Genomic DNA, 26,463 nt, shown 5'->3' on the forward strand with positions numbered 1-26,463 from the left:
TTCCAAGAGATGGTGCATCACAAACATGAACACTGCTTTGTATAAATCCAAAATCAAATGGAATACTGTATAATGTAGACATATGCATCGTCTTTGCCATTTTAACAGATGGTGCATCAGAAACATTAACACTGCTTTATATAAATCCAAAAACAAATGGCATATAATGCAGACATATTTATTGCATTTGTCACTCCAACAGATGGTGCTCTATAAACATTAATACTGCTTTTTAAGAATCCTGTACCAAATGGCATATAATATAATATATATTGCATTGCATTTTCCATTCCAACAGATGGTGCATTGCAAACATTTATAGTAATGTATTTTATTACTACAAACGTTCATGATGTGCCATCTGTTGGAATGCATTTTCTTACTGTATGCATTACAAAATACCAATAGATGGTGGACTACAAACATTAATGCTGCAGTGTCTACTTTGATTACTTAGATTTCAACCCGCCTTAGATGGATATCACAGCTTGTATGCATTATAACAGGAGAGGACACTGTGTGGTGTCTTTGGCTAATGAGTGTGGGTGTTTGCCCAGAAGAGCCCACGAGAGACTGACATTTGGCAGAGATTCAGCTCTTGCCTTGTGTCTTTTATTCCAGTTCCCCATAAACCTGTACTGGACAGAGTGGATTGTGAATTTGGATGGATGCACTAAAGACATGTGGACGGCCTTTTTCTTTCTGACCACAGCTAGTTTTTAAGGTTTCTCTCTTCTAATGTTACCTCTCTGTGGTTTGCATGTGTAAGGGCTTATAAAAATTATCAGAAAAAATTATTAGAATTAGAAAATTATTAGAAAATCAGAACAAACTAAACGAGAACAGGCCATTCAGCTCAACAAACCTCACCAGTCCTATCCACTTAATTCTTCTAAAACAACATCAAGTCGAGTTTTGAAAGTCCCAAAAGCCTTACTGTCTACCACATTACTTGGTCGCTTATTCCAAGTGTCTGTGGTTCTCTGTGTAAAGAAAACTTCCTAATGTCTGTGCACCATTTCCCCTTAACAAGTTTCCAACTGTGTCCCCATGTTCTTGATGAACTCATTTTAAAGTCACCATCTTGATCCACTGGACTGATTCCCTTCATAATTTTAAACACTTCAGTCAGGTCTCCTCTTAATCTCTGTAAAGGCTCAGCTCTTTTAATCTTTCCTCCTAATTCATCCCATGTAGCCCTGAATCAGCCTAGTCGCTCTTCTCTGGACCTTTTCTAGTGCTGCTATGTCCTTTTTGTAGCCTGGAGACCAGAACTGCACCCAGTACTCCAGATGAGGCCTCACCAGCGTGGCGTAAACTTCATGGTACAATGCTAAGGCCGTCTGATTCAATCGTGCTGTGCATTTATGAACCTCTGTTCACAGGATGTGCCTTACATCCCCCTTTATTCATATGTCTTGTTGCCTTTCATCGTCGGACATCCCAGCCCTGTTGTGGACAGCATGACGCCCGGATGCACAGATGTGTGACTCACGCTGTTTTCTCTCCAATGCTGGCCACTTTCCTTTGTTCATCAAACATTCCCATGCTCTTGTGGATGTTGGACAACATTACTCCTGGGCAAGGGCACAGGCACCGGAAGGACGGGCGTCTTATCAGTTTAAACATAGAGAGGTGGTGCCCCTCGGTGTCTATGTCAGGACAGATCAGGAGGCAGCACCGCGTGTTTTGAGACTGCTGCACTACAGCATTGCATTTGTTACTCTGATTAGTAGGACTGAACCTCGGCCCCTGGCTCAAGCTGCATACGTTGAGATATACTGCAGTCATTTTTACACAAGCCTCTCATCTACGCAGATGATACAATACCAGAAACAGTTTACATCTTAGACTGTTACAGCCAAGCCCCCTTCATACAAGGCCCACCCTGCTATTTAAACTTTACCTAGCAGTTAATTATCCTCGTCCTGCCCAGTCTGGCCATTCTATCCAAGGGTATCGTCTAAACCACAGGTGTCGAACTCTGGTCCTCGAGGGCCGCAGTGGATGCATGTTTTCATTCTTACTTTCATTCTTACTGCTGATTAACTTCTTTTATTTTAGTTTTAATTAACTTGACTCAGGCCCCTTAGTTGTCTCTTTTTCCTTAATTAGTAGCCAAACAATAATGAGACATCAAACAAGCCACCATATGACAGAAAAACAACAGATTTGGAAATGTCTGTTGTGGCAGAATGAGAGCAGCAACAAGCCATTGAATTAAGTAACAGGCTTAATTAACAGCAAGAATCAGCTTCTCATTAAGAGACTGGTTGGAGTGAAATTGGTTGGAGTTTGAAATTCCAGTTTAGCTGGTCATCTGTTGGCTCGTTTCACGTCTCATTTCTGTTTGGCTGCCATTTAATGAAGAAACAAATCAATTCAGAGGACTGAATCCTTAAAAACAGGGCTATTGAAATGAAGGGAAAAAGGAGTTAATTAGCAGTGAAAACTGCTCACTGATTAGGAAAAGGGTTAGAATGAAAACCCGTAGCCACTGCGGCCCTCCAGGCCCGGAGTTCAACACCCCTGGTCTAAATAATGGGGGGCCTGAGCAGATTAAGTCCTTTTCGGTCCTTCACTTTCACTGCAAGTGCGCACTTTAAACAAAGAAACACAGACACAGGTGTAAGTGGGCCCATCCACGTGAGACGGCTGCTTTGCATCTCTTTGTTAAGAAGCAACTAGAAACCAAAAAGAAGTGAGAATCTTAGCAAGCGAGTTAACGAAAATGAACTGCAAAGGCGTCACTTGAACTGTAATTGACTTCTAGTTACAGCCGTGGTGGTCCTCCAGGGCTGAAGGTGGGCAGGCCTGCTGTAAGTTTTCTTTATTCATCTACACACACACACACACACACACACGTGTTAAACTGCCAAACTTTAAATGAGTCCTTTCCTTTGTCTCTGGTGATTAATTTGTTTCTCTTTCGATTTAATTAATGCTATAAAAACGGCTTATTATCGTGTGTGTTTGTATTTTAAGTGAGAGAGCTGGAAAGTGACGTCATTGTGGGTTCACCAATGTCATACAACATCCTGTTAAAGGGCTGTCGTCAACCATGAGTCCACAAGTAAAAATAATACCGAAAAGTGTAAAAGCAGATTGAAATTATCAGCTGAGCCCCACGTTTATGGCTGCCATACACAAGTAAACCTGGCGACAGGCACTTTATGCTCTCAGGAATACCTCAGCGCACTTCAGCTGAGACGTCAACATGGAGACACCACCCATCAAAGGTAGGGTGACTCCACAACAGAATGTAGAAAATGTTACATTGTTAAAAGGAAATAAAATTAATAATAATAACTCCTTAATAAATACACATGTGGACAAATCTGTCACGAAAACTGAAGAACCGGCAATTGTCTGTGAAATAACTTGAAACTGACAAAAGTCATTGGCACCCATCATTGTTTACTGAACAGAAATCAGACTTTGCTTTAGAGTTTTGATTCAACACAAATGAAAATGGCATGGAGAAAAATGACGGGACCCTTAACTTCATGTTTTGTTGCACAACATTTAGAATTTGTGATCACTGCAAACGAGAGCCTTAACAGCGTTATAGGCCCCCGGGCAAAGCCGTGCGCTGGGGTCCCCAGACGTTAATAATAATAATAATAATTCATTACATTTATATAGCGCTTTTCTCAGTACTCAAAGCGCTATCCACACAGGGAGGAACCGGGAAGCGAACCCACAATCTTCCACAGTCTCCTTACTGCAAAGCAGCAGCACTACCACTGCGCCACCTGTGTTAAGACGGCCGTGTCCTGGAGCTCTCCATGAGACTTCCACACCTGTCCACATGTAGTTTGGCCCACTCATCCTGAGCGAACTGCTCCAGCTGTGTCAGGGGGTCTTCTCCAGACTGCATGTTTCACTTCTTTCCACAGATGTTCGATAGGAAAGGCAACTTCAGAATAGTCCAGTGTTTTGTTCTTAGCCACTCTTGGGTGCTTTCAGCTGTGTGTTTTGGCTCATTACACTGTTGGAGGGTCCGTGACCGGTGACTGACACAGCTTTCTGACACTGGCCAGTACGTTTCACTCCAGAATGTCTTGACAGTCTTCAGATTTCATTGTTTCCTGCACAGATTCAAGGCAAACTATGCCAGACACAGCAAAGCAGCCCCAACACATAAGCAAGCCTCCTCCATGTTTCTCTGTACTTCTGATGTTCTTTTGTTTGAAAGCTTCATTTTTTTCATCTATGGACACAGAGCTGATGTGACTTGACAGTTTTGTCTCATCTGTTCAAAGGACATGCTCCCAGAAACATTGTGTCTGGTCAAATATGTATTTTAGCAAATTCTAGTCTGTCTTTTTTATGTGGAGTCCTCCTGGGTCTTCTGCCATTCAGCCCACTGTTATTCAAAAGGCAATGGATGGTGTGATCAGACACCGCTGGACTTTGACTTTGGAGTTCAGCTTGTATCTCTTTGGAAGTTGCCTTTAGCTCTTTGTCTGCCATTCTCACAATGCTGGGGTTGATTTTCCTCCTGCGGCCACGTCCAGGGATGTTGGCTACAGTCCCATCGACTTTAAACTTCTTCATAATATTTTTAACTGTTGTCACAGGAACATCAAGCTGCTTGGTGATGGTCTACTTGTTTTTGTCTAGACTTTTTTCCCTGTTCTCCTCAGACGACTCTCCTTTGCTTTCTCTGCTCCATGTTCAGTGTGGGACACTTGTCAATGGTGACGACTTGTCTCCATTTAAATCGCCTGAATGTGTGACTGCACTATTGGAGATGTGTGTGGTCTTAGTTAAAGAAAACAGCTAGTTTGAAAAAAATCTCTCAAGTCCAGTTCTTTAGGATCTTTTCTAGGGGTACCAAGCAATGTGTCCAGGCCATTTTAGAGTATCTTTGTAGAATAAGCCCCACTTGATCTCTTGTCACACTCGCTTTGCTATCCTATGACATGTCAAAGGCATGCTGGTCTACAGGGGACAATTGCTCTTCACGTCATCACTTTTCAGGGGGCATATGGCACTTTTTCAATGAGCTGTAAGGGGGCCACGTCTCTAAGTGATACGTAAATAAAGGATAATGGAGGCCAGAATAGCACTGCGCCATCTCGTAGTCACATTCATATTGGGGTGTGTGAATGTTTGTGGTCTCCGTGACCCCTTGTACCCTCTGAGCAGACGTCAGACACCATATAAAAGTCCAAATATAACTTTTATTTAGACCAATATGTGCACCAAGCACCCTATACTCTATAACACTCATATAACTAATCAATAATCAATACACAATACAATAACCACCACTCCCAGACACGTCGCCACCCTACCTCCCAGCTCAGCTCGGCGTACTGGGCTTTCCCAAAGTCCTTTATACTCCCTGACCCGGAAGTGGTTCCTGGCACAACCCACAAGTCCTTATTCCTTCCGGGTCAGGGTAAACAGTCCTTTTCTTCACCCCGGAAGTACACCGTTTTCTCCTGTCCTGGGATTATGACGTACTTCCGAGTTATAGGGCATATAAGAGTCGACGGGCTTCCCTACAGCGACTCCTGGTGGTCCCCAAGGCATCCAGCAGGGCTGTGCATAAAAACTACATAGTCCATGAGTCCGTGCTGGAACTCGAGGCACGTCCATGCTGCAGGGAAAGCTCCACCTGGTGGCCTGGGGGTATTGGCCGGAATGAAAAGCCGGCCACATCTCACAGGTGTCAGCACCGAGTGCCACAATGGACCCTCTAGCTCTTTACGTGGCTATTTTAGTTGACTCTCTCTGTCCATAAATTATAAGTTTAGCATTTTTCAAGTCAAAGTTATCTCTTCCCAAACATGCCATATATGCATTTGCAACTTGAAATTGTGTTCTAAAATTAAGCGTTTTCTATACCTTTTCAAAAATATCTTGGCACTTTACAATGGACGCTAAAAGGGCAACCCCAGAAAATAAATAAACATGGTGGTGGCACCCAAAGAACGAACTCGAGGAATAGAAAGAATGAGAATATAAAATAAAAATAAAACAAATCTGTAGAAGAAGAAGAAAATAAGAAACAATGCAGATGGAAGGTCCCAGCAAGTCAGAATCTGCACAGAATGCAAGCCGAGGTTGAACGTGACATTAGGAAGGAGCGAGACTCAAACCAGCGACGTCTGCTGGGCGCAGTGACCTGTGCTCATCAAAGCAGAGTGTAAAATGAAAGGTTTGGCGTCCCTGCACGGGCTTATTTGATCAGAAGTGCAGGAGAGTGTTTGGACAACACACAAAGGCCCAGCATGGTGGTGGAGCATCTGGCGTCTTTACTTCCTCACCAGCATCGCTGGAAATGTCAAGGGAGTCAGGGTGTGCGGAGAACATGGAGTAAGTCAGGGGGTCATAGACCTTCTTCTGAGCTGTGGATAAAGCAGACAGGTATGTGATTCCCCCACTCTTGCTTTGCTGTGAATGATCACACTAAAATAACACTGCTATAAATGCAGGGTGGTCCTAACCTAAAGTCAATCAATCTCAGAGATCGTTCTGTGGGCAGATGATGCTAATTTAGTTTGGTCTGTCGCGAGTGATATTGTATGCACTCCAAGGGTATGTCATATTACAGATGACCTCTCTTGGAGCTACAGGACAGCCTGTCTGGTAAAGAAAGCCCACCAACGCCTCTAACGTCTTGGCGGAGTGGTTGCCGGTTCGAATCCTGTAAAATGCCAAAAGGGACTCTGCTCTGTTGGGCCCTTGAGCAAGACCCTTAACCTGCAATTGCTAAGCGCTTTGAGTAGTGAGAAAAGGGATATATAAATGCAAAGAATTATTATTATTGTCCTGAGGAGGCTGAAGCGGGGAGATCTGTGCCCCTTTATTCTGACCTCCTTTTACAAGTGCATGGCGGAGACCATCCTTACCTCCTGTATTACAGTGTGGGACAGCAGCTGCCTGGCAGTAGACAAGAGGGCACTGCAGTGGGTGGTTAAGTCTGCTTAGCGGCCCACCCACTGTCGAGGACATTTACACCAGCAGGGACAAAAGTAAAGCCTTGTCCATTATGGAAGACACCACATACACTTGACTTGAGCATTCCTAGTTTTCATCCTCCTTCTTTGTACGTTTACCATTCGTTTGCTCAGAGGTTGATGTGCTTGCTGCTTCCTGAGCAGATCTTCTTTTCTTCACCCTAGCAGACCGCTTCTTCTCTTCTTTCGTTGGCATCTTTTTGCGTTAAAACTGATTAAGTCAGTGTTTGTGTTGTAATTACTTACTACGTTTTCCTTCATTTTTCACTTTAGCTGGCACTTAAGTTTTCAATCTGCCTCAAGAATGATTTAAGATATGAAGAGGTAGGGGAAGAGACGGAAAAGGTGGTAGGGAATGAGAGCGGTACACGTACGCCCTGTTGGCCGCTGTCGAGAGTTGATTCTACAATAAAATAAAAATAAAAAGAGGAATAACCTTGGAGGTCAATCATCACCCCGAAAGTGGATAGTAGATGTCACGTAGTATATGTGCACCAAGTTCAGGTCAATAGTTGAAACGGTTTGCCAGCTACACGTGATTTAAAATCCTGGACAGACAAACGGACAGCCAGGGTAGCGTATCAGTATATATATAAAAGGCAAATACCACTGACTCACTCATCACGAAATATCCCAAACCATGAGGACTTGAGACTTGAAATTTGTTATGTAGGTCACCCTTGGCCCATAGGTGCTCGCTAAGAAATGGTTTTAAAAATTTCATGGTCCGAGCACAAAATTTCTTTCTGGTCGGGGCCGTCCTCACTGCCCTGTTTCAGTAATACACGGGCGAAGCCGCGGGGGACGGCTAGTTATATATAAAGAGGTCACTCATCCTGCGCATGGACTGTGTGCCCCCCTTCTGTCATGCTTATGGGTTTGCACTGCCAGGTTGAGGAGCGGCTTCTTCTTGGATGCTATCAGACTAATGAATACATCCATCCATTATCCAGCCCGCTATATCCTAATTACAGGGTCACGGGGGTCTTGTGGACCCAATCCCAGCCAACACAGGACGCAAGGCAGGAAACAAACCCCGGGCAGGGCGCGCACACATACACCCACACACACACACCACGCACACACTGGGGACGATTTAGAATCGCCAATGCACCTGATCTGCATGTCTTTGGACTGTGGGAGGAAACCGGAGTACCCGGAGGAAACCCACGCAGACACGGGGAGAACATGCAAACTCCACGCCCCGAATGAATACAGCATCACAAAATCTAACTGCACTCTCTGCGTGACTTACGCTGCATTTTGCATTTTCAGTTTCAGTAGTCTCATGAACTAAACTATCTGCTGCTACCTCTTTTATGTGCTGCTAATTACTGTACAGAGCGTACTACAATAATATTTATTTTAGCCGTAGTTATCTTACTGTGAATTTCCCCTTGGGATTAATAAAGTATCTATCTATCTATCTATCTATCTATCTATCTATCTATCTATCTATCTATCTATCTATCTATCTATCTATCTATGTCATTTCGTTCTAATTATCGTTTCTCTGTGACACCTTTATCAAAAAGTCTATGAGGTTAAGGGGCTACTTTTTATTATGTAGCTTTTTTTGGGGGGGGGGGGGGGGGTATCGTGGGCACTGTTTAATTATCGGGACCCGAGTACCGAATTTTGTTTTTGCATACGGATGTTGGATTGACAATAAAAGAGAGATGGAAATTAGACGTGCAAATCAAAAGGAATGGCTGGCTTCCACCAGGGTCTCTAGGGACCCCTGATGCGCTGGCCCAAGTGTGCCTGGCAGTTAGGGTTACCACTTTTAATACAAAAAAATAAGGGACGCATACTGCAGCGGGGGCCACATCCCGTATTACCCAATCAAAGGTAGGAAAGGAGGTAGGGTTGCCACCTGTCCTTTAAAATACGGAATCGTCCCGTATTTGAGAATGAAATTGGGTTTTGTCCCGTATTTTTTTTATCATTTTTTTTAAAGCAGCGTCTCATGCAAATCATCCCACACGCATTTTATGAAGATGCCTCCTTTCCTACTTTTGATTGTGTAATACGGGATGTGCCCCATACCCCCCGCAGTATGCATCCCTTATTTTTTTGTATTAAAAGTGGTAACCCTAAAAGGAGGCATCTTCATAAAATGCGTGTGGGATGATTTGCATGAGACGCTGCTTTAAAAAAAATGATAAAAAAAAATACGGGACAAAACCCGTCCCGTATTGATTCAAAACGGGACGCGCAATTTCATTCTCAAATACGGGACGATTCCGTATTTTAAAGGACGGGTGGCAACCAGGGCCGGATTTATATGAAAAGAGGCCCTAGGTTATTTCACTTATGAGGCCCTTTCACCTTCCATTTTTAAGTTTGTAAATTACATGAGAGATAATAAAATACGTAATACGCGTTGATCTTAACCAATACATTTTTATGTTTGTTTATTAGTCATATGCATAGAATTTCTCCTTATTTTCGGTTCAGTGTTTTAGTGTTCACTGTTTTTAGAATAGTGTAATTTTAATTTTGCTAACAATTTGAATGTAGGTTCCTCTTGATCTTGAGGCCCTAGGCTGAAGCCTAGTTAGCCTATAGGAAAATCCGGCCCTGGTGGCAACCCTACTGGCAGTGGACTGGTGTATTATCCTGGATAGACAACTGCCAGAACTGACAAGAAAGGAGTTCTAAAAATGAATAAATAGCTAGATAAAAAAAAAAAACGTTTGCGCAAAGGAAGGATGTTGAAGTTCGGATGTGTTAAAGAGTGAGGCGAGGTTCCGAGCACATCGTGCACCTCCATTATCTAATCACGTCCCCAGTCTGCTGTTTACTACTAAAAAAGAGCATTTGAGGATACGCGGTGAAAGAGTGCCAGTGAAGTCAGGTGAGTTCAAATGAGGCCGGAATGTACCACCTTGACAGAGACTCGGGTGGGTGTGGACAGAATGGTACGTGCAGCTCCTGCTTTAATATTTGTTGTCGTTCTCTCCACTTTGTACTTCAGCTGTGCAAACTGCTTCTGGCTATCAGTGGGGGTGTGGTAGGTGGGCTTCTTGCACAGTTTGAACGCTGCATTCCTGTCTCCGCTGAAATCAGAAACTTTTAAGCCCTGGAGTCGCAGCAGGGTAACGTTACCCCTTCGGTTGTATCTCAGGCATCACTTTTTTTCTTTTTTTTTGTGCGAAAAAATCAAAGCATTCTAAGCAAAGTGTCATCAGATCCAAAAAAATGTGAGTGCGGAAGGACGCTTACCTGTGAAGGGGTGGGTTGGGGGTCGTGTACCACCTGCCGGTGTAGTGCCATTGACAAGCAATGCGGTCTGACCGCCTGTTCTGTTTTTGGTGTTTTTCTGTTTATTGTTTTCTATATCAATATTCGTAACGTTATAAATAAGGCACTACCTGCACATGAAGTACATGAGGGTGGTGTTGTAAACAGGCCTGCGTGACTCGGCAGCACGTCTTTTAGCAAGTGAACTAAAAATGCAGGGCAGGTTTTAAATCCCCAAATGGTGACTCCTGCGTGAGTCACTGAGTGAGCGTCAATTTTTGCTGCCCTAGGCGAAGCTGTAAATGGCGCCCGGCCTCCCTCCCTTTGCTTGGAGTACATAGAAAACCTGGAGAGGCGAGAGATGAGCCAGGACTGCAGAAATGTGGAGGTTCTGGGAACAAAACAGTGGACTGACAATTGTGAGAATGTTGAGGGTTACGGGGCAGTGGGCATTTGATTGCTTATTGCAGTGTCTGTGGAATTGGGCTACGTTTATTTATTTAATTACTGTTAATACTCTACCCTCGAAGAAAGATGGTGAATGCCCCTCTTATGAAACACGCCACCCTAAGTCCCTAAGTTGCTGTGATGGCCTTCACTGCCAACTGATGTCACCGCGGCTCTTTTCTTGACAGACATGCTGAATGCACACACGTGGCCATTGTTTTCTTGTCTGCCCCTAAGAACTCGATGCCCAGTAACGTGGCACAGGAGGCCCGCACTTCCAGTTCTATGGCCGTGTATGACTTTGGGTTACATTTGGAGTGCATGACCGGTGCTTTTGATGAAAGTGATCAGTCGGCCTGTGCAATGTGCTTCACTCTCAGTAGAGCTCGCTGCGGTTGTTTTCCTGTCAACAATGGTGTGTGCCTGTGCTGCCGATGTCTTCCTGCGGTGCCACCTGTCATGAGACGGACCTGAAGTGCAAGATCATGGGTGAGGTGGCCCGCATGACCAATTGGTGGATCACATAGCGTGTATCACGGCATAAGCTCTCGACTGAGACCACAGTCAAGGTTCAAGGCTAAGGGGTGCACGAGTTTATGCGTGACAGACAGAGACCACCTGCCATTTTATATGTAAAGATTACTTTGCAATTAATGTCTCTAAGGGAAAAAAATCAATTTGTTTCACAAAGTCAAATTACTGCTTAAATCCAGAAATACTATTTATTTAAAATACTAGCCAAGCAGGTGTCTTACAATGACTTTGGCAGTCTAGTTATCATCGTATCAAGGCACTTACATAGACATAATCATTTCATCTAAATTACTGAAATAAGCTGACAACCTTAATATAATCACAAAATTCAATAAAACTGAAGTATGATTATTTTCACCCATCATTCCTTGCTAACATCCACTTTAAGTGAAGGACAAGTGTCTGTGTATCTGTGTGTCCATCCAGTTGCTATATCTCTTGTTATATGCCATTTCCAAAAGCAGCGCTAATGTTTGTGATGCGCCATCTGTTGGAATTTCAAGCACAATTTGAATTTAATTACTGCAAATGTTTGTGATGTGCCATCTGTTGGAGTGACAAAAACAACACATGTTTTTTACTGTCAATGTTTGTGAAGCACCATCTGTTGGAATGAGAAATGAAATGCATTCTATTACTACAGATGTTTGTGAGATGCTTTCTGTTGAAATGACAAATGCAAGGCATTTTATTACTACACATATTTGTGATGCGCCATTTTTTTCAGTGAGAAATGCAATGCGGTTAATTACTGCAAAAGTTTGTGATGCATCATCATTTGGAATGACAAATCCAATGCATTTTATTACAACAAATTTTAGTGATGTGTCATCTGCTGAAATGACAAATGCATTGCATTTTATTACTACAAATATTTGTGATGCACCATTTTTTGGAACAACAAATGCATCGCATTTTATTACTCTAATTATTTGATGATGTGCCATCTGTTGGAATGACAAAATGTATTTTATCACTCCAAATGTTTGATGTAGCATCTGTTGGAATGACAAATGCAATGCATTTTATTACTCCAAATGTTTGATGCGCCATCTGTTGGAATGACAAATGCAATGCATTTTATTACTACATGCATTACAAAGTACATGGCAATAGATTAACCCTGAGGTCTACATTGATTACTATGATTTTAACTCATCTTAGACGGGTAGCACTGCTAGTGTATGAATAATGTAATTTAACTATTCAATCCGTGCACGACATCAGAGCGGTTTTCCCGGGACAGCCTATGCAGAACTGTTTAGCCTGCCAAGAAAGAATGTCATAGATGGTGGTGGCGATCAACATTTCTATTACAAGTTTTAATGGTAGCCCACTTGGGAGATGATTATAGTTTGAATTAAGTCAGCTTTTAACGGGGCATTCAAGGGCTGCAGTCCTGTTGTCATTCTGCTTGTTTCATTTTGTTTTGCATGGTTTGTGTCTTCTGTGTCATGCCAGTTTACAGATTATTATTATTACTGTTATTATTGCATTTTTGTTTGATTACTATCAATGCTGTAGGCTATGAACAGGTGGAAAAATGGTTAGACAGATGGATGGGTTAATGTAAATATTAACGTTCAGGATAAAATGAATGGTGCTTGTGTTCTGTGTGTTTGAAGCCATTCTGAGCGTACAGCACACCTCTAAACATTTGCAGTGATGGTTTGGTTGGAATCTTTTTAGCAGGATCAGCTTTTGAAGTGTAGTGTCAGCTCGTGTGGTGTCAGTTAACGACGCTCATTGTGACGATGACCTCCTGCCACTTGGGGGCGCCTGTTGTTGGATGTTGCTGAGTTGAACGCACAGGGTCAGGCAGACTTGTCTTCTTACTGCTTCTACTTGAAAGATGTCAATTCAAATCTTCAGAAGTGTTTCGGAATGCCCAACCTTTTTCACCATCTGAGGTCATATTTTGATGGATTCCGCTGGTGGTAATTCATGAGTCCTGACGCCATCTAGGTGACGAGCTGCTCTCTACAGACGGACGAGTGACGCCTCCTCCGTTTGACCACTTCTGTAAGCTCTGTCTTGTTCAGTCGCTACCAAACAACTGAGGTCACTTCTGGAATGGCACACGAGAGGAGGACCAGTCCAAGAGAAGGACTAACTGTCATTAGATTTGTAATAAATATTGTGGGGAACAGAAGGGGCAGGATGGCATTGATCATCTTGTTCCAATGGCACCTGCCACGGGCTGGGATATATTGGGCAGCAGGTGATCAGTGTAAAGAATATAAAAAACAACATGAAAGGTTTGGGGATCCACACCGTATACTTGAAATACGGTTGGTGTCTTTACAGATGTGAGCTCAAAACAGAACTGAGGACAAAGAGAACAACAGGGGGTGGCATATACGGCTGGTAGACAGGAAGTGATGTAAAGGGTCGATTGAATCCTGGGTTTGGAAATGACATCAGATGGAGGTGGGATCTGGAGGACCGGAAGAGGAAGTGACGTTGGTTGTCCTCTGAGGACCGGAAGTGACTTTAGGCTGAGGTTTCATCGGCTGGTCTGCAGGGAAAGAGGAGAAGGTGTTAGAAGGCAGCACCAACCCCTGGTCTGATGGGAACATGCGGGTTTTTGAGTCCATAAACTGTCTCCGAAACGTGCACATGTGTGACATCAAGTCACCTCTTGAAGGTGATGTGTTGGAAGCAGCAAAAATGAGTGTAAGTATCAGAGTGACTTTGACAAGGGCCAGGTTGTGACGGCTAGACGACTGGGTCAGAGCATGGCAGGTTTTGTGGGGAGTTCCTAGTATGCAGTAGTTAGTACCTACCAAAAGTGGTCCAAGTGTGGGATAATCGGTGTACCAACGACAAGGGCCAGGGTGCCCAAGGCTCTAGCCAGATGGAAGTACTTCCGGGCCAATCCTATTGTAAAGTAGGGATTACCAATCCAAGCAGCTCTCTCTGGTGGCCCCACGGGACTACAACTCCCATTATGCCCTGCGGGTAACCATGTGGGAATCCTGGTCTGGGTGTGCTGCCATCTACTGTATCGGGGAAGCCATTACTCTGAATACAATGTCTCCCCCTGTTCCTTAATTACACTGGCCTCCCAGTCCAGTACTGGATCATGCACCAGCCCACACCTGTCGTTCACTACAGTATTCACCCCTTGGAAGTTACAGCTTGTTCATTAGAACAATCGAGACGAGAACAGGCCATTCAGCCCAACAAAGCTGGCCAGTCCTATCCACTTATTTCTTCCAAAAAAACATCAAGTTGAGTTTTGAAATTCCTAACATCTTACGGTCTACCACACTACTTGATCACTTATTCCAAGTGTCTATCGTTTCCAACTGTGTCCTCATATTCTTGATGAACTCATTTTAAAGTCACAGTCTCGATCCACTGGACTAATTCCCTTCATAATTTTAAACACTTCAGTCAGGTCTCCTCTTAATCTTCTTTTGCTTAAACTGTAAAAGCTCAGCTCTTATAGATAGATAGATAGATAGATAGATAGATAGATAGATAGATAGATAGATAGATAGATAGATAGATAGATACTTTATATATATAGTATGTAATCTTTCCTCATAATTCATCCCCTGTAGCCCTGGACTCGGCCTAGTTGCTCTTCTCTGGACCTTTTCTTGTGCTGCTGTGTCCTTTTTGTAGTCTGGAGACCAAAACTGCACCCAGTACTCCAGATGAGGCCTCACCAGTGTGTTATAAAGGTTGAGCAGAACCTCCTGTGACTTGTACTGCACACATCAAGGCGCTATATAACCTGGCATTCTGTTAGCCTTCTCAATGGCTTCTGAACACTGTGTGGAAATCGATAGCTTAGAGTCCACTATGACTCCTAAATTCTTCTCATAAGGTGTACTCTCGATTTTCCAACCGCCCATTGTGTACTCAAACCTCACATTTTTACTTCCTATACGTAACACTGTTTTCATATCTTATTGTCCCATCACAGTGGATCTAATGTGGCTTTTGTGACACTGATCAACAAAAAAAAAGTCTCTTTAATGTCAACATGAAAACAGAACTCTGCAAGGTGGTCTAAATGAATTACAAATATGAAACACAACATAAACAATTGCACAAGTATTTAGCAGAAGACCACTGTGACCACCTTTAGTCTGTGCTCAGCTCTGTCTGTCACATCTCCTCTCTGCCATTTCTCCCTATTCTGTTTTGCCACCCTGCTCAGCTCTGTCAGGCGTCATGGCGCTGATGAGTGAACAGCCTCAGTTGGATTGAGATGTGAAGTCTGACTCGGCCACTCCAGCACATTCACAGTGTTGTGTTTCTAACTGCCATTCCTGTGGAGCTTTGGCTTTATGCTTGAATTGTTGCTGTCTTGTTGCATGACAAATCTTCTACCGAGGTGCAGGTTTCTTGCAGACGGCAACCAGAATGTTGCCGGTTTGAATCCTGTAAACACCAGAAGTGACTCTGCTCCATTGGGCCCTTGAGCAAGACCATTAACCTTCATCCTGGGTATGACGTTAATCTGCCAGCAGGTCCTCCAATTTACAGGGATAGCCTTGGAGCTGGTGGCAGGATTGGCAGTCCAGACACCATAAAAAAACTTCACACTGTTCCATGTGGTGCTGGGTTGTCACCCACTGCACTCGGGTCCCAATCCGTGTGGTGTGGTGGGTGTGACAACCTCTCTCTCTCTCTTACTGCATTCATTTTACCTTCACAAGCCTTCCAGAGCCTGCTGCAGAGAAGCATCTCCACAGTCTGATGTGGCCAATGTCATGCTTCACAGTGGGAATGGTGTGGTGTTAAATTATGTGTAACCTTCTCTTTAGTTGGATGGCCAAGAAGCTCAAATTTATTTTTATCAGACCACAGACTCTCCATCCAGCTGACTTCAGAGCTCCCCTCCTGCCTTCTGCCAAAGTGTTTTTTCCTTTTTGCCGCTCTCCCATAAAGCTGTGACTGGTGAAGCAGCAGCTGTTGCCTGCACAGCTTCCTCCAACCGAAACTGCTTCAGCGTTGTCACGGGTGGTCCTGGTGGTCTCCCTCCTTGTCTTCGTTTTTGTGGAGGACCTGCTGTAGCAGATTTACAGCTCTGTCTGGATATTCGGTAACTTTTTTGTTTTTCTCCATTCTTTCCATCAACGCTTTTTTCATTTCTTCTTTTGTTTTCATTCTGCAGTTTAGACCACCATCCTGACTCACCACACGTTGGCCCTTCAGGGACATTTAGGCTGCAATCCAATAAAATCCCAGACAGGTGACCTCCATTGAACCGACTCTGGGACTTCTAAAGCCAACTGGCAGCACCAGTAATCATTTAGGGGCGTCAGGTTAAAGGGGGTGACGAGTTATGTGATCGAGTGTTGTGTGTGTTAGATTTCTAATTGATTGAGACCACTTTGCAGAGACCCGTTTTCACATTAAAGAGTCTCAATGACGTGTGGTGAGGTTCATGGCTGGTGATTTGCAAATATATGAACCCAAAAGAGCAGATTATTCACTACACAACTGGCACATTGACTACTGGTTATGTTTCATATCTCATCAGCATTCTTTACTTATACACATCGGTAAGGCGCATATTTTGATAAGAAAGAACATTACGTTTATAACAGAGAGAGAGAGTGGAGAGAGCGCATTTGCTCCTCACCCTCCATGTGTTCTAAATTTGCCGTTGCAATTCCACAATTCATACTCATTCAATACAAATGAAAAGTATAGAATGGTGTACAAAAAAAAACGATTTCAATTTTGACCTTAATTGAAATATTTAGTTGTTTTTAAAAGCTTTTAATTCTGATGCTTTAATCAGTTTTAATACAAACTGTTCAACAAAAGGATAACAAGAAAAACAAAGGAATATTTTTTTATGGTCAAAATTTGGTTCTTAAATATTGGATTGTTTTTTTCTTAGTCTGATTCCATTTTTTTTTTATAAAATTAAAAACCGTTTATGGTCTTACCTTTAGTTATAAATGAAGTCCATGCGCCTATCCTTCTTCACGAAAATCCCCGTCACTTTCTTGTAAAAGTCCTCCTTATTTTCCTTTAGTTTTAAAAGTCTCTCCGCCTCAATGGAGATTATCAACCAAGAAGAACAGCAGCGACGAGCACCTGTTGGGCTCACATGCGCCCCCTTCAGGGCGGCACGGTACTGTCTGCCTCACCTTGGGCCTTCTTACTGCGGTTTTATGTCCGATCAGCAAGACTAAATAAGTCACACACATTCATTAAAGATATCAGCCAGACTGTGGAACATCAGGGTGTATAATAGACGTGTCTGCCAACATTATATCGGTGACATACAGAGAGACCGCAACAGACACGCGCCGATCACATGCATCAACCCTGTGTGTGAGGAGAGCGCAGTCCGAGTGAGGTGAGGCTCGTCGCTGCTGCACCTCACATTTATCCTTTGCATTTGAACAGGAAATGCGGCAATTCACCGATTTTGACTATTAAAATTATCAAAATTATTGGAATCATACAGAAAACAAATTTATAGCACAGACCAGTGGACACATTTATTTTATGTTATCATTATTAGTTTTTTTTACTTTTCATGATGACGGTGAGGCTCTGCCTCCCCTGACCGCACATCCCTAAAGAGTCTTGTTCTGCTGATCAGTCACAAAAAGGTAAATGAAATGGGCTGTGGTTAAATGTTGTACGACAATAAAGTGTGGAAACCTCTTGGGGGTGATTATGTTTTATCAGCGACAGATCAGCTGATCTGGTGCCCCCCTGCACAGCTGTTTCCAGTGGCCTTGACCAGGAATTCTTAGCGTCACAGGTCGGTAATGTCAGCCTCCCTGTCTACAGAGCTGTGCCATACGGATGCACTGGATGGTCTTCTAGTTCATCTCGCCTTCTTTAAATTCCTCCAGATGTCCTGCCGCTCTTTATTAAGACTCCCTGTATTTCTGCATGCGGCCTGCACCCCTGTATCTCATCTTTTCAAAGATGTCCCACTCCAGCTGTACGACTTGGTGTCTTTTTCGAGATTCTTCCCGACATTTTCTTTAAAGAAGAGACTTAGGTCATCAGACTCAGATGCGCTTCCTCCTAATTTCCCTTTCATTTGGTTGCTGTTGGACCAAACACCGGACCACTGGATGCCAGAGATGGTGTGTCCAAGATCTCTGCTGGGGTTTTCACACACTACAGCCTTCAGAGTGTATTCGGAGAATTGCATAATTAACCCCAAAAAATGCAACGAGACAACCCAATCTCTCTGTCTCGTGCCATCAGGTCCAGAATAAGATGCCACCTTCCGAGAGGGTCTCACTTTTATACTCGTCAGACCAGGAGGGGCGGGGCTTCCTTGCCCTTAAGGGGCAGTTTCTCGAGGCTGTGAGGGAAAAGAGAGACAAGCCTGTTAGCGACAGCGCCCCCTCTCATCTCGGGGTGGTATTACTTACTTTAGGTGGGCCCAGAAGGCAGGCATGCATGACAACGTAGAACCATGTACCATTGTAACAAATACATCATGACACAATTATCAGTAAACCTGAGTTCTGATAAATTAAACACAGAAAGAGCAAAAACAAACTCAGGGAAGAATTCAACATTATATTTACACAGCAACAAATGGACTAAATAAACAAGAAATAAACTTGAGCCTGGCTGTGCCACACCAGTGTTTGACTCTTCGGTTTATGATTTTGGTTTTACGTCTGAGGTTTCTTCATGAGAGTCTTGCCTTCTCTTTATTGACCGTTGCCAGTTAATAAAATGATGAGCTGATCTCCTGCTTCCATTTTTATTTGATGCCAGCACCACAATGGCAGAAGGTAAATTATTTTGGTGGTTGGCAGCTGGCTGGCATGTCATTTTTCTAACCCACTTTATCCAGGGCAGGACTTTGGGGGTCTGGAGCCAATCCCAGCGAGTATGGTGCACAAGGCAGGAACAAACCCTGCACACACACACACACACACACACACACATGGGCAAACTCAGCATCACCAATACACCTAACCAATGAGAGGAAGCCCACCCAGACACAGTGAGAACCTGCCAGCTCCACACAGGGAGGACTCGGGGTGTGAACCTTAGTGTCCTTAATGCAAGGCACCAGCACTACCCCTGCGCCCACTTCCATCCATCCATCCATTATCCAACCCACTATATCCTAACTACAGGGTCACGGGGGTCTGCTGGAGCCAATCCCAGCCAACACAGGGCGCAAGGCAGGGAACAAACCCTGGGCAGGGTGCCAGCCCACTGCAGGCCCTGGCCCACTTGAATCCTGATATTCCTTTCAAGAGCAGGACTGCGAGTACCTGAAGTCTTCAGTCATGCCAGCCGTCCCCCACATTTCTGTGTTTGCAGCCCCTCAGGTGGATTGTCCTGGGCTGCCCGTGTCAGCGTGGCTCTCTGCACGTGTGCCCAATTCTCAATCAACCTGCACAAAAAGTAACGTAACATTCGTTAAAACCTGCTCAGTCCAGTGAAGGGCGGCAGTGGGGTTATGCCCGCAGCACTGGGCACAAGGCAGGAGACACAGTCCTCGAAAGGGTCAGCTGACCCCCAGCCACACAAAGGGGCCAATTTAGAGTCACCGGCTAAACCTGCAGGAGGGCCGAAGCACCAGGAATAGCAGTGACAACTTCACTCAGACAGCAACTCATTGGATCCAAAAGCACGCTGGCTCAAAACACCCATAGGAGACCCCCAGGCCCTGCTCAGCTGGTGTCCTGCATTGATTGTAGATTTTGCATTTTTTGTTTAATGTTGCCGTTTATTTAGTATTTCTTTCACAGTCCAGAAGTTATGAAGGCATCTTCCCCAGTGTCATGTCTGCAGTGCCTGACTGAAGCCGCACAGAGAGCACGTATGATTGGGGGGCTCATATCATTTTTGCCTTTCACCCCCATCCCCCACCTGTATATGTGTCCCTCCACTGACGAGCCCCCGTCACACAGTGGTCTCCTCATGGGTTTCCCCTTCAGACGCAGCAGCACCGGCATCTGCTGCATTCCAAGTCTGAAGTTTACACCCGGCGAGCGTTGATTTTCTGTTTATCATCATTATTTTTTTTTTGTTTTGACGGGTTGGCCGTGCAGTTTTGGTAACTTAAGTCTGCCATTTGTCTCTTTGCCACTCCTGCAGCATTCCAGCCTAATTAGCCGCTGGTTTTGTTATATGCCCTCAGGCTATTGTGTTCTTGGAGACAATGTGAAGACCGCCACTCTTCTCCTCCTATTTAGAGTTTCTGAGACACAAAGGCGAGCGTTCGAAGAGGAGGAGGAGTGCAGCCATTGTATAAAGCAGCTGGCGGCGACCTGGTGCTGCCCCACTCTCCAGTGGCCCTTGAGTTTCTTCCCAAGGAAAAACCAGTAAATATCGGTGTTATATAGTGCCTTTCACAGCATCACAAGCCTCTTCACAGCCTACAAGAAAACAACACTAAATACAAGCAATTATTCTGAGCCACCGGACATCAGAGCACCAGGACCCTCGAACTCGGGGCACTTCATCTAATTTCAGTCTCAGCGTTCTCAGCCAGTCCACTTGTGAGGATCTGAGCGTGCCAGGCGTCTTTAGCTTCTGTAGTGCCCTTTCATAATAATTATGCAATATGACTTGTTTTTTGTATTGCGCTTTTTACTGAGTGCTGTAAATGATCCCAAGCCCCCTTTTTATATAGCGCCTTTCATAGTGTGCACTACCGCAGAGCGCTTTTCAAAGCAAACCCGTCTTTAAAGGACCACTCACTGTGAGCACTGCCACTGGCTGCTTTATTACGTTTTACCATGGCGTTCTTCTAAAGTAATACGGCAAGCATATCAGTCTGTTCCTTTTTTTGTGTTAGGTGATGTTTTAAGTAAACTTGACTTATTTAGTGTCATTACAGCATGTGATTTTTAGAGCAGCGAATGACACTTTTGTAGTGAACTTTCTGTAAAGAGTGCTTTACAAAAAGTATTTCTTTTACGGCAGCTTTATTTGATATAACGCCATTTGGAGGTGAGCGACATCAGAGGGCCCAGTTCAAGTCAGTCAGCGAGTCAGTGCTGCTTTATTTAATATAGTGCCTTTCATAGCAGGCGTAATGACAGCATGGTAATATCTTTTATTTCATATAGTGCCTTTCATAGCAGGTGTAATGACAGCATGGTGATATCTTTTATTTCATATAGTGCCTTTTCATAGCATGCATGATGACAGAGTGGTGACATCTTTTATTTCATATAGTGCCTTTCATAGCAAGCATAATCACATCAAGGTGACATCTTTTATTTCATATAGTGCCTTTTATAGCAAGTATAGTGACAGTGTGGCGACATTTTTTATTTCATATAGTGCCTTTCATAGCAAGTGTACTCACATCATGGTGACATCTTTTATTTCATATAGTGCCTATTATAGCAAGTAAAGTGACAGTGTGGTGACATCTTTTATTTCATATAGTGCCTTTCATATCAGGTGTAATGACAGTATGATGACATCTTTTATCTCATATAGTGCCTTTCATAGCAAGCGTAATCACATCATGGTGACATCTTTTATTTCATGTTGTGCCTTTTATAGCAAGTATAGTGACAGTGTGGCAACATTTTTTATTTCATATAGTGCCTTTCATAGCAAGTATAGTGACAGTATGGTGACATCTTTTATTTCACATAGTGCCTTTCATAGCAGGTGTAATGACAGTGTGATGACATCTTTTATCTCATATAGTGCCTTTCATAGCAAGCATAATCACATCAAGGTGACATCTTTTATTTCATATAGTGCCTTTCATAGCAAGTGTAATCACATCATGGTGACATTTTTTATTTCATATAGTGCCTATTATAGCAAGTAAAGTGACAGTGTGGTGACATCTTTTATTTCATATAGTGCCTTTCATAGCAAGCATAATCACGTCATGGTGATATCTTTTATTTCACATAGTGCCTTTCATAGCAGGTGTAATGACAGTGTGATGACATCTTTTATCTCATATAGTGCCTTTCATAGCAAGCGTAATCACATCATGGTGACATCTTTTATTTCATGTTGTGCCTTTTATAGCAAGTATAGTGACAGTGTGGTGACATTTTTTATTTCATATAGTGCTTTTCATAGCAAGTAAAGTGACAGTGTGGTGACATCTTTTATTTCATATAGTGCCTTTCATAGCATGCATAATGACAGCATGGTGACATCTTTTATCTCATATAGTGCCTTTCATAGCAAGCATAATCACGTCATGGTGACATCTTTTATTTCATGTTGTGCCTTTTGTCACATGTCACTTTTTGTGAGCGGCGAGCAGCATTGTCACTGACTGACCAGCATTGTCTGCTCTTTGCCAGTCGTCCCCGTGGTGCTCTTAGACGCGAGTCTTTTCCTGTCGTCTCCCACCACCTCCTGCTTTGTGTTCTTGGGCCGCCCTCCTGGCCTCGTCCTCTCCAACTTATTTACAGTGGAAAGAACTGAAGATCAAAATCACCAGCAGATCCTCTAGAATCTTCAAAATTGTACGGACTGAATGTGTAGATGACTGGGCTAAAATCGCACCTGAAGCCTGGGAGAGATGCGCTCCTTCATATAGGAAACGTCTCGCAGTTGTCACTGCAAACAGAGGCTTCTCTACTGAGTGTTAAGTAAACTCCAGTTAGCGGGTCCACTACTTTTTTTTTTCTGTAACCTTCCACTTTATTGCACAAAATGTTTTTATGGATTGGAATGTCACGATTTCTTGGGTTGCATTGTTTTATTGAATTTTTATCGATAACGACGTCAGGTCTAAACTTCATGTGTGTTTAATGAGAAGATTGTTGGCATGTGGAATGTCATTTCCCCCACCATAGTGTCATTGCAGGGTCCGGTTCAGGTCGTTGCGTCTTTAGTTTGTAGTCTGTACCAACTCTGCCACAAAGTGCTTTTCAGGCTCAATGAGTTTGTTCTGTATGGTGCCTTTCATAGCAAGCATTAGCACAGCAATTTGCACATGAGCGCAATTGCAAGTCATTTTCAAAAAACACATCTTCTTTTTCATATAGCGCCTTGTAAAGTTCCACATGCCTACCTGGATGGGCTGCCTCACATTGAGACCCAAGAGCTGCTGTGCAGTGGGTGACGCCTTAGCACCACACCAGTTTCATTCCCCAACAGGCCTGACCCCATTGCCTCTTCGATGGTTTTGACTCTTCTGGGGATGAAGATCCAGAGGGGGGCATCTGCTGGTTTAGAAAGATTCACAGATCTTGACTTGGCTGACGATGCTGTGATCTACACAGGAGGCTCTGATCGGGGCGCTCGAGAGACTGAGCGAGGAGTCTGAGTGTCTGGACTGGCGAGTGTCCTGATAAAAACCAAGATGCAGGCCTTTAATGACCTCTTGGGCACAGCCATCAGCAGTGTGTCTGTCTGTGGAGAGAGTGTCAACCTCATCGAGAGGTTTACTTACCTTGACAGTGACATTCATGTCTCTGGTGACTCTTCTATGAAGTCAGTAGACGGATTGGGAGAGCATGGGGGGGTCATGAGGTCGCTGGAAAGGGGTGTGTGGCACTCCTGATATCTATGCAAAAGGATGAAGGTCCAAGTCTTTAGAGTCCTGCTGCTTCCTGTTTTGCTATACGGTTGCGAGACATGGATGCTATCCAGTGACCTGAGATGAAGGCTGGACTCCTTTGGTACTGTGTTTCTTCGGAAAATCCTTGGGCACCGTTGGTTTGACTTTGTGTTGAATGAGTGGTTGCTCATGGAGTCCCGAATGAGACACATTACCAGCATTGTGATGAAGCATCAGTTACGGCACTACGGCCATGTGGCACATTTCCCTGAGGGTGACCCAGCTCGTAAGATTCTTATTGCTGAGGACCTGAGTGGCTGGACCAGATCAAGGGGACAGTCATGTTATATAATTACTGGCTGCAGCAGATAGAGGGTCATTTCTGGAGGGTGGGACAGGACTGCGTGTCTGCCTGGGGGGATGCCAACTGGGATCCTGAGCTGTTTTGTTGTGTGGTGGGTGCGGCAATGCATTGTACCAGTGCATGCTCCCCAACCTGACAGGACTGACCTTGTAAAGTGAGGGCTGGGAAAGGTGCTATATAAATAAAATGTATTATTATTATTATTATTATTATTATTGTTATTATTATCATCATTAAAGTGCTTCTCTGTGGTGCATTTTGTAGCAAGCACAATCACAGCAGCACATCTTTAAGCAGCAGTAGCCGCACTGTCACATGTTGTCACCATGAAACTCTCAACTTGCACATCCAACCAACATGTCTCTGGTTCCCTGAGAAACAGGAATGGAAGACAGGAGCCACAAACATGCTACCTGGTGTACCACTTCTCAAAGCAAAGGGGATGAGAAAGCAGGGCCTACACCTCCACATACGGCCTGTTCATACTCTGAAAAGTCAAGAAAATGGAGAAATAATCACAGTAAGGACAGAATGCCCTCAGTTTTATATAGTGCCTTGTAGTGGAAATTGTGCAGTCAGGAGTGCTGGATGGCTGGATTAATGGCTCAGGACCACCAGAAGTCTTAAAGCTTTGATGCGGATGCTTATGACTTAGGGACGGGTGCGCCGAGTTCTGAATTAGGAGGCAGGAGATTTACAGTGGCTTGAGAAAGAAAGAAAGAAAGAAAGAAAGAAAGAAAGAAAGAAAGAAAGAAAGAAAGAAAGAAAGAAAGAAAGAAAGAAAGAAAGTTGAATTTTGAATTGAACTTCATTAATCAATAATCAACACATCATTTACCATGTCGTAAGTAAAAAAAAAACTAACCCCAAAAAGAAAACAATACCTAGTTCAGCGTTTCTCAACCTTTAAGTATTTGCGACCCGAGTTTTCATAACAGTTTTAATCGCGCCCCCCCCTAACATTTTTTTGAAACCCTAATAAAATTTATTCCAATATTTTTTGCTGCCGATACACCGCTACAAGTTTAAAATTTTCCTACGAATAGCGAAATTACGCCACATATGGCAACATTCGCGCCCCCTTTTTTGTTACTTCACGTCCCACAGTTTTAGAACCGCTGACCTAGTTCATATTTCAAATAAGAACAATCAACTCATTATCCGCCGGTCCGCCTCATGAACACACCGCCTGTCTGCATTTGCGGACATTTTGTAAAATTTACTGTATTTTCTAAGTACACTCGGGATTTCACAAGGCCATGTGTCACACTGCCTGTTTGATTGGGTTAGAGAAAGAAAGAAAGAAAGAAAGAAAGAAAGAAAGAAAGAAAGAAAGATTTAGGAATTGAGACCCCCCCCCCCCCCCCCCCCAGTCAGCAAGTGGGTGCCCATCACCTGTACAGGTAGGTGTGCACAGGGCTGCTGGGTTTCTTCTTTGTTTCTGGTGTCCTTTGTACTTCGTCTACTTCTCCCCTTCTTAACCCCCACCCCCCACTGAAAGGTGAAATAAGAAAGCCCCCCCCCCCCCACAGTGGTTTAAGCCATTGACAAACCCAAACTCTCTCATCATCCTCATCAATGTCCTGAGCAAGAGCGACAAAGAAGAGGGTTAATTAAAAAGGGATTTCACTTAGGGGGCACAATTAAAAGCTTAGCTGAAACAAAGCCCAGCAGGCACTGCGGCCCAGTATGGGCAACGATTGAGACCCCCTCACCCCCCACCCTGTACAAGACTCAGCCTGAAGGATTTCTCAAGATAGGCAGCCTTAACGCATGTGGCCACAGAGTTTCATTTTGAATTGTTGGGACGCAATATCAGATAAAGACTGAAGGTTTGACGAGGACGCGTTTGTGGCAGCTGCTGTGTCTGCCCCATGTGGGGGGCTGCTGTGTTCTTAAGAGTTCTGTGGTGTGTCCTGTGATTTGGGCTTTTATAGCAGCTGTACGGTGCCTTTAAATAGGATTCACACTCTTGGACATTTTCACATTTTATTGTTGTACGACATTGAATTAATTAGGCAGATCAACGGAACAAGGATCTTCAATGTCAAAGTGAAAACAGATCCCTGTGGAGTGGTCTAATGAATTACTACAGAGAAAAAAATGATGGGATAGCCCTTATCTCGTACGTACGTGAAAATAGATGGGAGTGACGTCAAACTGAAGCGCCTTAGCCTTGGTAAAGACGTAATCAGGTAGCCCCGAAGTGCACTTTTCTATTTTTTTAGTCTAACTTTATGTCATACATACGTGAAAACATCTCGTACGTACTCAAAAGTATTCCCGGACATGCAAGATATTTTCATGTACGTATGAGAAAAGGGCTGTCCCATCATTTTTTTCACTGTGCAGTTTAGAGTTTCCATAAATTACAAATATAAAACACAAAATAACCAATGACATAAGCATTCACCCCCTTTAAAATCATCACT

General features: G+C 43.7%; 1 protein-coding gene across 1 annotated transcript in view; it reads left to right on the top strand.

Annotated features, from left to right (window-relative positions):
- tet1 (tet methylcytosine dioxygenase 1) overlaps positions 1–26,463 on the top strand; it is a 226,208-nt gene that overhangs the window by 24,446 nt on the left and 175,299 nt on the right. The window lies entirely within an intron of this gene.

Source organism: Erpetoichthys calabaricus, chromosome 2, assembly GCF_900747795.2.
Source record: "Erpetoichthys calabaricus chromosome 2, fErpCal1.3, whole genome shotgun sequence".
NCBI lineage: Eukaryota > Metazoa > Chordata > Cladistia > Polypteriformes > Polypteridae > Erpetoichthys > Erpetoichthys calabaricus.